Source organism: Malurus melanocephalus, unplaced genomic scaffold (assembly GCF_030028575.1).
Source record: "Malurus melanocephalus ecotype Western Australia unplaced genomic scaffold, MMel_1.1 scaffold_884, whole genome shotgun sequence".
Classification (NCBI taxonomy): domain Eukaryota; kingdom Metazoa; phylum Chordata; class Aves; order Passeriformes; family Maluridae; genus Malurus; species Malurus melanocephalus.
Window position 1 is genome coordinate 52,173 of NW_026624116.1, and position 17,626 is coordinate 69,798.

General features: G+C 42.0%; 1 protein-coding gene across 3 annotated transcripts in view; it reads right to left on the reverse strand.

The window, feature by feature from the left end:
- ACSL3 (acyl-CoA synthetase long chain family member 3) overlaps window positions 1-11,258 on the reverse strand; it is a 63,258-nt gene extending 52,000 nt beyond the window's left edge. For 2 of the 3 annotated variants that reach the window (XM_057385873.1, XM_057385872.1), the window contains exon 1: window positions 10,919-11,257. The gene's annotated coding sequence lies outside the window, so the exon portion shown is untranslated. Of the gene's footprint in view, window positions 1-10,918 lie in introns of all 3 variants that reach the window. The other variant, XR_008966596.1, reaches the window with a different exon arrangement.
- Between the last annotated feature and the right edge of the window lie 6,368 nt (window positions 11,259-17,626).

Here is a 17,626-nt window from a genome sequence, read left to right on the forward strand (position 1 = left end):
CTCCACCCCCCGGTACCGCGCTGACCCGGCACGGGGCCGATCATCTCCACCCCCCGGTACCGCGCTGACCCGGCACGGGGCCGATCATCTCCACCGTGGGGTCTGTTCATGGCCCGGTACCGCGCTGACCCGGCCGATCATCTCCACCGTGGAGCCTGTTAATAGCCCGGTACCGCGGGCGGGCGATGCGCGGTGCTCCGTGTGCCGCCGGGGCGCGTTAATGGATGTTTTTTGCCGAGTCTCCCGGTCACGGTGACCGCGGCAGAGGGATGAATGTGCCCCAAAGCCGCCCGGTGTGGGCCCCTGTAAGAGCCAGGGCCGCTGCAGGGCCTGAGGCCGCCGTTCGGGCTTTGCCGGGGCTGAAGGTTTAAAGGACCATGTCGTGTCCCTTGTGGCAGCTGCTGCAGAGGTTCCTGACCTGGATCTCTGCTGGCAGGGCTAACGGRGATCGCTCATTTCACATCACTCTGACCAGRGCTGCATCATCTGCAGCACGTTTTKGTCAGTGCTGCTCGGGGCTGGGCTCCTCTTTAACMATTCCTGAGTATCTTCTGTCAATATTGACTCATCCAGGCCCTCAAGTGTTCCTTCAGAATTAAAGGTTTTCGTTCAACTGGCGTAAYACAATACTGAAACAAAACAAATGAGCACCTGCCAAAGATAAGCGAAATAGACAACAAATGGGAAGAGGGTTTCAAGGCCCAGAGGAAAGATTTAGTTACAGCGGGTGCCAGGGTGGCCTCTGCGGTTGTGACAGCCACCATTGTCACACGGGGTAGGTTTGTTTTCCTCASTTAGTGCGGGTCAAGCCCCTGGCACAGCCCTTCAGCTGAACAGCSCAGGATCTGAAGGCACAGTGCTTGGAAAGGGGAGAGCAGGATTGCAGAGCTGAAGGCAAGAGCCTGGACACTGCCCTAGCTACAAATCATCAGCAGTGAGTTACTTTGTGCCATTTATAAACCCTGCAGCTGCCACCACCCATGGTTGTGTCACACCGACAGCCCTTCCTTCTTCTCCTCGTAGACACCACATCTCAGAGGAAAATGTATCAGAGGGAAATGTATTTCCAGTATCTCCAGGGTTACTCGAGTGACAGGGAATGTACACTCTKGCTAAAAGCAGATTAACAGGGTATATACTTCTAATCCAAAGACCAACTAAATCAGTCACCTCAGTTACCAGAAAAAACGCTTCCAAGTATTTAGAACTGAAACAGAGGAGATGGCTGCTGGCTCTTTTGAAAAGCAGGAAAGCATTATCCACAGGAGTTACCTGAGCTATAAAGGTTATGAACAGCTTGAGTAAAAGGCATGCTACCTGAATTATGGGTAGGATTATGGAGACATATTTGAAACAGTTTCACACTCACTGGAAAGAAAGTGGAAAAGAATAAGCAGATATGGAAAGAGAAGAAACTAGGCTTAAAAATGTGTATATATACACAAGCAACAACATGCTGATTTAAACAGATTTCTAAATGTGTTCAGTATTTCCATTAGGCTCTTCATAGATTCCTGATGTTTACATACAGCAGAGTAAAGCTTTTCATGGTGCCAGGGATATTACCATACCTTTTGCTCAAGCGTAGATTTTACAGATCAGGGCTTTGGAAGATACTGGTGTAATGTGTCACTTTAACACTTTCCTTGCATGAATCTATGTTGAGTATCCCATGGGGAAACCAAAGAATTTGGGGATAGCTAGTACACCTAAGTGTCACCAATAAAAGATTATAAACATGTGTTTATATTTGGAAATTTAAACTACACAAGACAYTACACCAGTGACTGTGGAGGACCATGGCCTTTCCTACACAAGTTATGCATTATGATAAGAAATATCATAAATAAGCTACTTGAAATAGTAGCTTACTTATTTATGTTTTCATTTAGAAGGCACAACAGTACAATTAAAGGCAGGAATGAAGTAGTTGTGCCAGCCCAGTGCACTGAGGGAGGGAAGGAGTATCTGGGAAAACATTCATGGCTCCTCCTAGCCACATTCATGTATTCACAAATGCTTGYTTGGCTTGGTTCTTTTTGATTTCCAGAAGGAGAAGCTCATTAACTATTCTCACTTTCCCTTTTAAAAAGTTTCAGGCATGCAGTCAAGGGGAAAAAAACACTGCCATATGTTTTGTTCAACAACAGAGAATGAATAGAAAGCAGTAAATAGCAGGGAAGATTGCAAGCGATCTTATGAAAATACTGATTTGGAAGTGCAGTCAACTGACTCATCAGGAAAGAGAACAGCAAGCCAATGTTATATTTGGCCAATTCTAGCTAATATCCAGGGGGAATTAATAAAAACAAAACCACGAGCCACACTGAAGGAGGAGAGTCTATGAATGGGTAAATACGTGTGGACGGTTGGTATTAATCTTTCATGAACAGGCTGATACCCACTGATTCTTGGGAAGAAGCTAGAGGGGGAAAACCCAACAAGGTCACAGACATAACAGATATGAGATCTTTCAACTAAAAATCCTTGGAGGGACACAAACAAAATTAACGAGTACATAATGATACATATGTTTAAACTAAAATTGAATTTACTTCTTATGTGAAATAACAGAGACCATTAAAGAAGGGCTTGAATGGGACAAAGCTCATGGTCTTAATGGAATATATTTCAGTGTATGCCTTTGAACCGGTGGAAAATGAATGATTCTATAATTAGAAAACTTTCTTCATGRCTCATTAAATAATTGAATGCTACAAGTTAAGACAGTGTTAGTCTAAATTAAATTAATTGTAACTAGAGAGAAAATGAGATTTTTAAACCATTTGCTTAGAGCATATTTTTAGGTACAAACAATAATCAGTCCAACAAAGGGATTGATATCCATAGCCRTTTTTAATTAAACAATCAAACTGACATTGTAATAATTTATTTCTAAAGATATCCTGATAGGGTGGCATTTTGAATGCCCTTTTAAGCATAGAGAGGGCTGAGCTACTWCTGAAGGGGCAGGGAGAGCCAGCTGGGATGCAGGTTCTGGCAGCASAAACAGCTTGTGCTCCTGAAGTGATCATTCTTACAACTGTTAATTTTGGGGTGTTGCTTTAAAAGATGGAAAAACGTTTCTAGAGCAAGCATGAAACCTCATGAAACATGGTTTCAATGCTAGATAGTCCTCATGTACATATCAGTACATTTGACTCATTTTTATCCATAAAGCTCTTTGTTTCCAAATAAAGAAACAAATGTGTTAAGTTGCTAAGATTAAATTGGAAAGCAGCAAACTCTGGCAACATGCCCCAATGATTAATTATTTAGCAGAACATTTGGTCATATGGGCATGCCCAGAGCCACTTTTCACAGAGAGATTGATGACATTAATAATAAGGTGATCAAGGGTATAGTGGAAAATTTATCATCACTTGACACACACTCAGCTTTGTTAATGCTTATGTACTTCTTTAAATTCCTAGCTTGTATCTTCTCAACCTACAGATCTGTTGCCAACCCACTGCAATAAATCAGAATGTCATTCAGGTATTAATAGTAGGATAACCCCTCAAACCTGAAACTTCTAATTAGGGGAAAGCATGTAAGCGGGTTAAATCTGTAAAACAAGCTGCAAGGCACACTGCYGCACCCTGGAACTGCCATGCCATGAGAAACTGTGTCACCCACGGAAAATCAGAGGAAGGACTAAAAATAGAATTTATTTSTGCTCCTGCACTTTCTTGCTCAAAAGCTGCCTGTCGTTTTCTAGGCCAGTGAAACATTACAGTGAAGCTAAAGTGTCAAAGGCAGCCAAGAGGAATCAAATCATCAAACAATGAATGGTGTCTTGGATCTTCAGAAAAAAGTTCATCCCTATGAGCTCCAGAGGCAGTGGTATCCTGAGGATCTCATAATACAATTTAATTATCAMACAGACCATAAAAACATCCAAGCCCAGGACTAAGTCCATGTCTGACCCTTCCACACTGTACCCCAGCAGCTGCCCAGACTGGGCTCCCCCATGRCTTGCTGTGTGCCCATGGATGCACTGGACAGGTTGCAGCCCAGTGCACCAACACCCCTTCCACCTTGGTGCAGCACAGSTTTAAGATTGTGTCTTCATTCAAGAAGCACTGCACACAGAGCCCTTTTGCTTTTTAGACCATGCTATAAGACTCACCAGGTTTGTCTGGTTTATCCTGTGTGCACCTGATATTTGAGAAGGATGGGAAAAAGCCCCTTCCCAGCACAGACTTGCTTTYTTCTGCAATTGTGAATAAATAAACGTGGTAAATAAGCACTGTTACAGATAGAGATGGCACGTTATAAACCCTGTAAKTTATAAACCCACAGTGAATGGCTAAAACAATTGAAGAGTGCTTTCCTCTTCTATCAGGTGAAGGCTGCTAAGGATTCCAATAGCTTGCTTTTATTCAATGGACTTTGTTTAATCAACTACTGTGCAATGTTTTCATAAAACCAAACCATTTTGGTGTCTAAGACTTCAACCAGAAAACAAATGTGGCCTAGGGTTTCCAAAACAGAAGCTTAAATTTGGGCTCCTTGTGCAGGTCAGATGTTTGGAGTTATTTGAGAAAATTGAGGTAAATTACCGCATATTTGGCAGCTTGAGAAATGCCATGGTTTGGGTGGGTGCCYAAATGTACCCAAGACACATTCTGAGAAAACATTGTCCATTTATCCTGTCTCCTGTGCAAACCACATTCATGGTGGAACTGCCTCTCACAGCTGGGATGTGTAAGAGCCAAAATTAGAATATACACKTTGAAAAAGAAAGCTCTTGCAGTAAGTCACAGGTCTGTTGTGTAAAAACCAAGTGTTCATGTTTTGTGATTCACAGAATCCAAGATGCTGTTGATCAGCACACTCAGGGAATGACTATCCAAACTGCATTATGCATTCATTCATAAAACTGATTTTGAATTTGGGGTTGCTTGCATCCTAATAGATGCATCTGATTTCACTTTGGCATAACAAGTCAGTCATGTGAAACTTTGTCTTCAAGACTTCAGTTCATTGAACACACTTGGATTTCCTTTGCAGTGCAGTGCAGCAATGCTTCCATAAATTGTCACACTTCAAAAGAATGGCTTTCAGTGTGTTTTACAAAGGAGGGAACAATATCTTCTGCCAGGGATATGGAAAGGAAGCCCTCCCACCAAGTTCAGTAAGATTAACTAGGGAATCATTCAAAAAATCATGGCTATAGCAGAGGTGCCTGATTTGGCAGGCTAAGCTGTTCAGTGCCAGGCTGTCTCCTGCTCATCCCTCCAAGGCAGTGCTTTGGGGCTCGTTCTGTTTAGTGCCGTTTGCCCATCAACCTTCTCCAGAGCACTTTGGAGGCACTGCAGCTACACAGGAGTGGAGCACCAGACCTGAGCCAAGCAGAGTGGAGTAAAACGTGAACTATTTCCTTAAAGCCTCACTGATGACATTTGTACATGTGTAAAAACAGGGATTATTCAGGGGTTTGCATGTCCATGGGTTCTTCTAGGAGAACCTGAGYCGAATGTCAGGTCTGCTCAATTTTACATTTACAGTGTTCCTTACTGATTGCAGCAGACACTCCACACAACCTAATGCTTAAGGGAATCCTCATTCTTCAAATCACTCCTCAGTAGTGATAACAGGCTCATTTAAGTTTTGACTGATGGACATAATCCTTTGCTTCATAGCCATTCCTTAGTGATTCAAAATCTAGTATCAGAAACAATAGACTATGAAACAGAACTTCTCTATCAGATAGGTTTTACATGCCTAAGCAAGTAATTGTATGTTAAATAAAGTAACTGCCCTATTCAATAATAGTAATTGCAAAATTCAACCTATTTTAAGGCTATCCCAATGCAATACTAGAGAAAGGGATCACTGATTTTAAAATATAAATTTGTAAATTAAACACTAATATACTTTCATGTAGTAATGCTCTATTCTATACACTGAAACATATTTTAGAACATATTAGAAAACATATAGAAGTCATTAGAAAGTGTATAGAACGGAGAACTTGCAATAACAAGTACAATCAAAATAAAAAGAAAATATGCATAAGATAAAGTCAGGAAGATTTAAGAGTAAGGTCTCATTCAGGATTTCAGAGCTGAAGTGTAATAATGAAAGTATGATTTTATAATCCTCCTACACCTTGGCATTATTCTTAAGCAAATCTATGAAGGCATAAGTAAGTGAAGACAGTGTGATCTCTTTGATGATTAAAGTGATACAACACTGAGTTCAGATATAGGGTGGTCTGGGTTTAAGGAAACCAGGACAATGATAGCTGGGAACACACGGAGCATTCATCCTCACCTGACATAGGAAAGGTCTAAGGATTAGAAGGATTAAGATTGAGGAAGACAGTTTGTGTGTGAGGAAGACTACAACTATGCTTGCTTAACAACACCATGGTCTGCATCACTGCAAAATGCTCACTTGTCAGCTAATGGACCGTATGTGTGTTCCTCATGACACTGCATTCTGTACCTCTGAACTTCTCTGAGATTTCAAAGGCATGAGTATTTCTAAGAAATGGAAGTAGAATATATGCAAATGTGTGTAAAAATTTGAAACAAATGCTTTGTATGTGCTGTGAATGTCTTTAAGGGATATCTCTCCTAAATCTTTCCCACAKAAGACCAAAACTCTGTTACATTCACAGGAGAACACCACAATTCAAAGAAGTTTGATATCCTGAATGGTGGTTCAGCTTGAGCACAAGCAGCATTTGCTCCTGAACACTGATGCTGGACCTGYCTGGAGACAGCCCCTGCTCAGTTATAACCCCAATCTAAATAGYTGTTACCTTTGGCAGGAAGACAATGAACATGAATTTGTCCTCACCAACTACAAATCACACACAAAAGACATTTGGAGCTTGTCTTTGCCAGCCAGTTAAATTACTGGGCCAGTATGCTCCATAGTGGGTGTGGAGCATTGTGTTCCTGTGCTGTCAGCCAGCACCACCACAGCACAGGTATGCAAGGGAYCTCCTACAAACACAGATTCTGTGGGTTTGGTACAGTAAATTTCCTCACATGCCAGCTTGGGAAAAACTGAACGGATTTTAGCTGGAAGTCACCACCTAGTTATTCACTGTAAATTTTTTAAATTGTATCTCTGTTTTGCTTAATGCTTTTTGGGTTGTTTTAAAGGCATTTTGTCTCATCTAATTTCTCTACTTGAGACAAAAGCCTGGAATTTTAAATCACAGCCATTAGCACAGCTCACCAAGGTCATATTCTCACATAACCTGTTTTGCTTCTGGAAGTCAGCTCTGAGGGCTCGACTGCATGCACTGAGTCAGCTCGCTTTTCTTCCAGAATAGGATGTTAACACAGCAACAGCATTGTTTTTGCTTGAAGCAAGGTATTGCTGTTCACCAGGGGAGGGTTTGGCAATAATTGCTTCTTATGTAAACAAGCAGAAATTAATGATGTTTTCTAGAGACCTGGATAAAAGTCTTGTTAATTGCTTGCAAGATGCATGGATGTAAAATCTCAAGCCTGATAAATATTGARTTATTATACACTTTAAGTTCCATCTTATGTTTAAAAAATAAAGCAATAGTTTTGCATGTAGATGTGCTAGAAATGTCTGCAAACTACAGGGTATGTTTAGTGTCCAATATTCTTAGAGTACATTAAAGCACAATTTTTTCAAAGATATTAAATCTGCAATAGRCAAGTAGACTACTCAACTGACACTGTAATTACAGTGATATAAAGCTAGTGGCGAATAATGAATGTTGCTACTGAAAGTGAATTGTGGAATAACAAATCAATGTGTGAAATCTGGATACCTTCTGGATAGGATCAGCCAGAAGAACTGTCATTAGGTGTTATTTGCTTTGTTCCACCTGAGGCAAACMAAACATGATACAAACTRTTATGAACTAGTATTTATTAAGAAACTTGTTCAACCTTCAGCTCTGCTTACTACTTCCTTATTTGGCTTGTGCAAGGGATGTCAGATTTTATAGCAACATTTTCTCTGACTATCTGAAAGGACAAAACTCCTGAAAAAAGGATGCTTAACCGATCCATCTTTATTTCTGTGTTTAACAATTTGCAACACTAATTCATGACGTATTTTATACTTTTTTTTTACTCCATCCATTCCTTCTTCAGTGTCCAGCACTGGAGGTAACAATCAACATCAGAATCATTATACCATGAAAAGAGTAGTTATTAAGTGAGGAAAAAAATCCAGCTTGTCGTTTGATTTTAGAAATTCATTGGTACTATTCTGCAAACCTAATCATGCAATGTAGAACTAATGTATACCACATCACTCTTATTTAATAGTTTAATAATTTGATACTGTATTTAGTAATGCCTTTTGCCTAGAGGAATACTAAAGAGCCACTCTCAATTCTAAGGTATGAAAGGATCTCCCAGCCTCCTGAAAACACCACTCCCAAAGCTCTTCTACCCCTCACAGTCAGTACTGGGGAAACCTATGGCTTTTCTATGTTTCATTTACCAGAGACAAGTACAAAAGAAAAACTAACCATCACCTAAAAATATCCCAGCAAATAAGACAGTGGTGTTTCTATAAACAAAGTCTAAAAACTTGACAGACTTCAGATCCAGAAGGATGAATCTTAGATTTGCTATTGTTTAAGATTTTCTGTGGTACAAGTAAAGTTTTTTGTTTTTTATTTTAGATTGAGGCTTGCAGTGAGGCTTTCAAGAGACACTTACTGCCTACAGAACCCAGTTCTTGGTTTAGGAAATATGTATATATATATATATGCTATGGCTATATATAGAGGCTTGGCTAACCTATGTCCAAAAAAAGGTCATGTTTGAGGTGCCAGCTGCAGGGCAGCCCAGCTGTGGCCAGCTGGAAATGCAGGCAAAACTGCCACTGGTATTTCAAGAAGAAGATGTTATATTTCAACAGCACCTCAACAAAACTCACTGAGGAAGGGCAGGCCAACACACAGGTAATCCTGTTGAATTACATGCTTGGGTCCCCTGAAAGTTTTGATTCTTCCCTTTCTGCAAGAGCTGTAGACATCATGTACAGCTTTATCTGGAGCAGAATGTTGCCAGCATGTAACTCTCAACATCTCACAACTCTGCTACCATAACCCGTGCTCTCCATCATCCTCAGAACTTGTGSTAAATGGAACACAGCCCTTGATCTCACAGCAGCTGTGCTAGACCAGGATCAAAGTCTAGCAGCTGGMAAATTAGCATGCGGGACTCCAGCCATAAGGAAAAGGCCTTTTCATACTTGAGAAACAACAGGCATGCTTCTGCTGCCATGTAACAGAAAACATAGTTATGGTTAGATATGTGATGATGAGTAACAAGGATACAGATCACTGGCTCTCGAGTGCATGGAAATGTGTTMACATCATCCAAAATGCTGACAGCGCCAGGATTCATCACTTGCTTTTAGTGACACCTCCCACTACATGCTTTTATTTTTCCATCATGAGCTAAAATTTCAAAATGTGGCAGAATGAACTAGTTACGGATGTCCTGAACTGACAAGTTATTCACAGAAAGGCATATATATATATATATATATATATATATGGGGTAAGTTAATGCATGTGTATCCTGTTTCGTCAGCACAGTTTGTGGTAAAAGCCTCTCTGTGTGACAGGTTTGGTGATCACCTCTCACCAGCTGCATTCCAGGCCCCTTAGCCTGGCTGGGAGGTGGCTGACAGCTTCTGATTAAATGAGACAGGAAAGAGAGTTCAAASTGGGCCAGCTTCTTCAGGTCTCGGTGGCCCTGAGCAGCTTTTGCTCTTGATTTTCAGTCAGTCCTTCAGTGGGTGATGAGGAACACAGGATAGTGGGCCTTTGATGTCATTGACAGTGATAATTCTGGGACTTGCAGCCAGAGTTGGCAGGRTGACAATTCTCACTGGGATCAGTGGAGGCACTGTTGCTGCCCAAAGCCAGTTATTTTAAGTCACATCTAAACAAGGCATTATCAGCTTAAGAACAGCCTTTCTCCCCTGCAGCAGGTTCAATTAGATGCAACACTTGGTAACTAAAAAGCAAAATCACATCCCTCTCACTTGAGCCAGACTGCTCTTGTGCTCAGTGGGTGTTGGCTGCTGCTGAACTGAAGAATTCACAGCCTGGTAGGTATGTGGGTAAATGCCTGGAAGGCTGACACAGAAGCACCACAGCCTCATTTCAGACACCTCCCTGCATGCCAGTGCCTGACATCCCTGCCTGTGGGGGAGCAGGTGACCCTGCACTATTTCTTGTACCACCATGCTTTCTGGTGGTGGTTGTTTGCCTTCTCYCTTACTCATCTCCTGAGCAAAAATAAACAATCATGCCACCAGAAACTACCACTGGATCGACATTTCACAGCCTGCCCATGCATGCTCCCTTCTTCCCTCCATACTCTGCATTTCCAGTGGGTATTTGCTGCTCTAGCCATTGTGTATTTAGTGGTAGAAAATCTGCACCAACAGTTTGCTTTGCTCAAGCAGAGACTAATAGCCCATTGCAGACAAAGTCATAGAAACATGAAGAACTTTGCAATAAGGAAAACAAAACAAAAATGCTCTTAACACATCTATGGTTTTTTTTCTATGAAACTGTTTTATGAGGTTGGGGCTTTTTAATTCGTCACTTGCTCCCTATGCAATATTATTGCCCATTAAATAAAAATATTTACTTACCGAAACAAAAAGGTGTATTTGCTAACAACAAAATCCCAACACCTTTACAGGTTCCCAGACCTAGTTCAGGAAACCTCTTGCTGGGCTGTAGGGCTAAGAACCAGCCAGGGCCCCTTACAGACATTGGAGACACCCATGGGCAGTGATAGCCAACTCCAGAGTGAACCAGGCCCCCCCTTTTCCCAGTGCTGCATYAAAACCAGCACAAGTAAACCCCCTTTCCCCCCAAGTCAGAGCATTTCTGTTAATATCTGTTGGATGAAGACTTCACTCTATACCCAAATACCTGTGGAGTTCAGGTGGGTGCAGGTCCAGGAGTGGCTCTCGTGTCTCACTGAAGTCCATGACGTKGCTCCTCAGCTCCCTTGCAGMACTCCTGGCCCAAATCTAAGGCTCCAGCTCYACCAAGCTTCTCCTCCAGCGAAGGAGACACTCCTGGCCCAAATCTAAGGCTGCAGCTCCACCAAGCTTCTYCTCCAGYGAGGGGGCTTCCCCCAGAGACCCCACTCAGCTGCTGTGCCCTCTGCCCTGGTCACCCTCCTCAGCTCCTCCAGCTATGGCTGTCTTCCCAGCCAGATTTCTGAAATGATTCAGCTCAGGGGATAAACTAAACAGAGCTTCCTCCCTGGGGGAGAGGCATGAGCAGCAGGTGAGGAGTGAGGATGCCAATAACCTGCTGTCACAGCCCAACACTGTCATTACCTTACATCACAGGTAATTASAGCCACAAATCAGTCACACTGAGTTAATTTGTTCAGTCCTCATTTACTTGCTTTTAGTGGAGGGAAATAATTTGAAAGCAGCTGACGTTGGATCACCTAACTACACATGGGCTTCAGCTGTGAAATCAGATTCCAGATTTGCACTCTTCAAACTTAAAATCAGGATACRTCTGTCAGACCACTCTCTAGTTCCTTGTGCCTATTTCTTCAGTTGCAAAGATTTGTTTGAAATAACTGATAAATCAGGAAAGGTTTGAGGTATCTGAGCAGAACAGAAATCCACATGAATTTTGTGTATTTATCTATTTTGAAATGCTCCATTTAATGTCATCAATATTGCTGTACTAAGTGCAATAGTTTTGAGAATCCAGATATACTCTTCTTGTAAAAAGATGAAACAAGCCTGGGACTGATGAAGAGAGTGCTGAAGGAACTAATGCACACTTAAAAAGAAAAACCTTCCCTTCAGTATTAATGTGATCTGAGCTATTGTAGAGCAATCACAGCCCTCAGATTACTTTATACTCCAGTRAGTTAGACTTAAGTGCTTCATGAGAGAATTAAGAGAACTCAAGGTATGAATACCCATAATTCAAAATTTCTAAGAGCTATTAGGAGTGGAATTCAGCTACAKAAAGTTCTGTCATTTTATTACATATATTCACACACATGCATGTAGAACTACTTATTTACCCATTAATTAACTTTTGAYATCTCCCATCCATTGTAGCTCGTTTGCTAATCCAAAATTAGGGGTAGCTACACCCCTTTTCAAACATTAGCAGGACCTGAGCATTATGTTCTAATTCTTCATATTTCAAGTGCTTATAAATTATTAAAATAGGAGATTTAGCTGACTGTTCTGTAGAGAAATCATGCTTTACTGCTGTTATATGCTCAGACTGTTTTYTAAACAATACTGTTTATTTCATTACCTGATAAATTCATATAAATTGTCAGCAAACACATAATGGAAAGCTATTTTTCCTGCTGAAAATAAAATTGAAGGTTATCCCAAGTAATAATGAAAGCCCACAGCAGCACTGGCATTACATCAAACSTCAGTCCTGATGCATTACAAAGGTACCTCTATACTGTTCATGATCAGAGGAAAGATTAAGTGATACAAAGGGCCAGCTGGTGCTTTTTTAATAAATTCTGGCAACRAGGTTACAACTCTGGACAGTGGCCAACAGTGCAGTTTTCATGTGCAATCAAGGGTATAGCTTAAAACAGAGAAGRAATCAAATCCTCCTCTGCAGCCAGGACTGGAGAGGGGACAAGCCAGCAGGCAGCCACTGTGGAGCCCAGGAATTGCTACTGGGGACAGTTGTACACTATTCTCCAATTAATTTTCATATAGTTTTAAYACAATTTATTAAAAGCACAGCTATTCATCTGCACTGCCCAATGACCGCTGGTTTTGCCTTCTCCCAGGCTGAGTAAAGCCARTCAGTCTCCAGAGGCCATWGAGACCATTTCCCAGTGCCTGGCTMAGCCCCATTCCTGCTCYACCCACTGYCTGGGAGCAGCAGGTGACTCCAGTGTGACACCACCATGGCAAGGGCAATCCAGAGGCCTTTGTAGACAGGTCAAGCTGGGGARGCTGTGCCTGACTGCTCCTCAACCACCACAGGGCAGAGCAGCACCCTCATTGTGTTGATGGGTCTGGAGTGGCAGCAAGCTGACCAGGAATTGTGAATGAAGCARAAAACATTGTACCCAGCATGGCCTTTAAGGAGAACTTTAAACCTCAGCACACAGCTGAARGGATGACCTTTCACAAATACCACTCGGACTTAGGCAAAGAAGTTGTATTTATATATCAGAAGGTGTTACAAGGTCCCAGCAATATGAATCTTCTTTGGAAGTAGTATCAGAAGTTTTTGATGCAACTGTGTAAAGCTGCAGTGACATGTGATTAGCAATTTTACAGGGAAAGAATGATTTTCATGGTCTTCTCTATTTTTTATAGCTTTTACCATCCTGCACTCTGAAATCCTAGACAGCAAACAGCAATGTAGTCAAACAATAGTAGAAGAATATCCTTCCAATACTGAAAAGAACACATCACATATGTTAGCAAAATTTATAATAATGCCATATAAATATCAAGCAGGTCACCATTATTATCCAGCTGCCACTATGAAGGACTGTAGTAGGCCAACAGTGCAATAAACATTTTTAGAACTGGTGGTTTCCATGCAGGTATCCAAACCAGTTACCTCTTTCCCAAAGGTTTAGAGTACCAGGCTATCTTCAAACAAAATCAGGTGAAGAGATTCTTGTAGAAACAAGACATGGGGTTTAAGATTCCAGTTCTAAAACAATTAGTTGAACTTCAAAGTCATTTCATGTTACWAGCTTCATACTTTTGGTTTTGTTCTTTCAAGTGTGGATCATTATCTTGTATTTTGTGTTTTACTAATGGATTCACTGTAAATGTGTCCATCTTCTTTTCCCATCTCTTACAGAAAAGAGCATATATGGAGTTTACACCAGCTTTTAAAACAAAAATTATTGTCTAAAGGAGAAATATAGAAATTCTCCCTTCTATGAAGGTAAATTTCAGTGCTCAGAAAAGAAGATCCATGTTGATGACAATACCACTTACTAGTTTTATCTCCACTGACAGCATGCCTAGACTGAGATAAGAATCAGAGCATTTCACACCCATGAGTGATTTTCTTCAGAAGGGAATGAGCTTCCCAASATACTCCAGGTAGAGCTGCTCACCTCGTAGTGACAGTCAGGGTTTCAGCACTGGATTTTCAGAGACAAGCAAATACATCCACCTAAATACCTTATTCTCTTCTCCTTTGTACACCAGTGTTTGCACACACTCAAACGGTCCCAGGTGCCGCAGGTGAAGCAGCCTGTGGCACAGCCTACACTACCTGCTGGTGCGTGCCAGCAGGATTTGGGATCTGGCTATAAAATTCCAGCAGTTTGCAGCAGTAGATACCTGGGAAGCAGTAATCATGCTGTGCTAAAGAACTGAACCCAAGCACAGAGGATGAGGATGTTCCCAGACCCAAGTCAATCAGTAAATYAACTCAGATTTGTTTATGACAAAATGGTKAGTGCTTTGTGAACCTGTTCCCTGYCAGCCACTGCCCTGACTTCYAGACCATGTTTAGACTACTGGASCAGACATACCATTACCTGTTAAAAGGATTGAGGATGTTTTTCCCTTTTGCATTCGCTTTCTCACCTTCAGGCAAGTTTTTGCACCATCAGCACCTGTAAGTGGAATCCTCTTGAGCTGATTATTCATCGGCAATAAATTCTCCCAAGGTTGCTACAGGTTTTTAAGACTGMATGTGTCTCTCTGAAGTGCTTCATGCCCTCAGGGTTTGTGACATTGCTCTGAGGTCCATCATATTCAAAGGGGCTGTTTACTTCAGCAGTACACATTTCTCAATAGTTCCTAAGGCATCTGAACTGCTATGGGACTATCTGGGTGATGAGAAAACTTCCAGTGCTTTGTTCTGAAGTGTCTGAACACAACACACCCAGAAAGGCAAAAAGGTTTTGAGAGCACATTCCTGTGAGCTTTGCAAGAGGACCCTGAGTCTGCAAGTCAAACAAACAAGAAACCCACCCTGTCTGGGAGTCAGACTGATCAACCCTTTTTCCTCAAGGTGTAGAAATTTCAGCTGACCTGCTGGTGACTCCTCACTTTTGTCTTGTAAAACAAGTGGGGAAGTGAAATCTTCTCAAGTTTTCCTGCTGACTTTGAGACCTTTCCTCTGGCACCATATGTTTTCAAAGAAAGAGAAAATGCTACAGGCCAATGCATTTCAGCCTTCCCTGCTGTTCCTCTGATTCAAAGCAGATCTGAATTRGCTGCATCAGATATATTTAAGAGTTGCCATACACCAGTGTAAAGTCCATTGCTTTGGACTTATTTCTATAGTGGTTCTTGGGATAGATGCCTTAAAGTCTRCAGACATTTAGTCACTGAGAAGAATCCAGCACCCAAGGCTAGCAGAGGTTATGGACATAGCTATGTTTTGGTTCAGCTTAAGATGGCATGTTTGAACTGAATCTCCCAAGCATAGCAATAATTAGTTAAAGGTGTGATTTCTGATGAGTGAAAACTATAAAACTGAAGGAATAAATTCCTAGGTACAGCTTCACTTCTCACATAACACTTAAGATAGGACTGAAATTGAGTATTTCTTCTATAGTTGTGTGGATTCAGTGAGAGCTTTGGATACCAGAGCCTATACTGCCTTTTCAAMACACCTGTATGATATTCAGCACACCTTGACTCCTGAAAAAATGACAGCAGCTCTTTCATTGTGACCCTATGTGCTTCCTCTCTCCTGCCCACTGTTTGCAGCTGAAATTTCAGCTTTCTTCTCCCCAGCTTCCCCCTATGCTGTGCCCAGCCTATAGAGGCTTGGCACCACTTGCACAGGACAGGCTGCAATTCAAAGGCCAAAAGTTGCTAAAGCGCTTATGCAAGTTAATTACTGTGCCTGTTTAATCTCATGTAATGCAGATTAGTGCTGTCAGCTTCATTGGGAGAGCAGTTGATGTAACAGGGCTGGCCCTTCCACAGGGAAGCYGCTCTCCTCAAGGGTGAGGAGATGCTGACCAGTGCTGGGAGCAGAAAACTCTTGTGTTCCCCAGTTGCTGCCAGGATGGAGGACTTGGGCACAAAAGCCGGATATGAAAACCAGTCAGGATTGAAGAGGGTATTACCTGCCACCTTTCAAGAGGAAATTGTCAGTTTTGACCCCATGCCCCACTTCTGAACCTTCAGATGAAAAATGTTAAGTTCTGGAGAACAGACCCACAAAAGACATCCTTACATCAAGACATGAGCTATGGTGAAATCAAGGCACTAGACACTGATTACATATCAAATGAAAAATCCTGATACATGTTCCCTCCAAAATGAGCAGTGATAGGTCACAGACAACCATCCAGTTTGAGAGGCCCATCATCCCTACGAGCAGGAGAAGGTGGAAAGGTGGAGGATTTCCTGGGAACCTCCACTTCTCACAACAGAAGTCCAATCTAATAGGATTAATTTACAGCCATTACTCAGGTAAAATGCCCCTTGGCAGCAATGTRTGTTTACATTGGGCCTGCTTATTCCCCGAAAGAGTGCAAATACCATGTGTTCAGATGGCTTATCCCAAAAATTAATGGCACRTTGTATTTCAGGGTCTCATGTTCCTGTTCTAAAGGGTTAAATAATATGGGTTGTCTTGATTTGTAAGAGGTAGCCAGGACTATAGCATTTTATACGACACCATTGGTAATCCAGCTACAATAATAACATCTATTTTCTCAGCCCATACATTATATGACAGTTAAGCAAGTATTTTCCACCTCAGCAGATTTTATGGTCAAATTCTTTCTGTTTCATGGCTGATAAAACTTTGATTGGCAAAAGTAATGATAACAGAATATATGATAAGGTGGTCTGCCACTGGTTGAGTGTCAGGGCATGGGACACTAAACTTCCACATTTTTAAATGTCCTTTTCATTCCACAAGATTTACAGATGCTGTAAAATTTAATCATTATTTTWAAAAGAGTATAATTAAATATAAATCACACCAATACTTTGTTTAGGTATCTGAGTAGTTTGTATTTTGAAAAAATTTTTTAAATACATTTTGCAATTTTTTTCTTTCACAGATTCTTTTTCTTTTTATTTAAGATCAAAACACAATAAGAATATTTCAATAGATTCCAGAGCAGCAACGGTTGGGTTATTTTTCTGTGCCTTCCCTTCCTCCTCCCAGCATCAGGAATGAGAATGTCAAGCCACAAAGTCATACGGAGACAGAATTTTTTCCAGGTGAGACACTGAAGCAGAAGGAAAACAGGCAGCGAAATAAGGCGTTGGAGCAGCAGCCCCTTCCCCGGCACAGAACACAAACACGCCAAGGCCCGGCAGCCGGGAGGCCGAGCCTGAATAAAGCCCGAGCCACCCCAGCGCCGCAGCTCCCCTGGCAGGAGAAGGAGGACAAACCCATTTCTTCCCTGTCCCCTCTCATCCCACTCGCCTCCCGATCCTGCTCTGGAGGGAGGAGGGCAGGGAAGTTCTCTGAAGCCAAGCACTGCAGGGCTCGATTCCACCCTCCCGCGCCAGCGGGAGCGACAGTGTGCCCAATCTCGGTACCCAGGCACAGAAATGCAGGAGCATCCCCCCCTCTCCCGTCCCTTGGAGCCGAGAACTGGCCGTTCTCAGCATTCTGATCACCAAATCCGGGCCCCCGGGCCCCAGTCCCCGGTTCCCAGTCCCC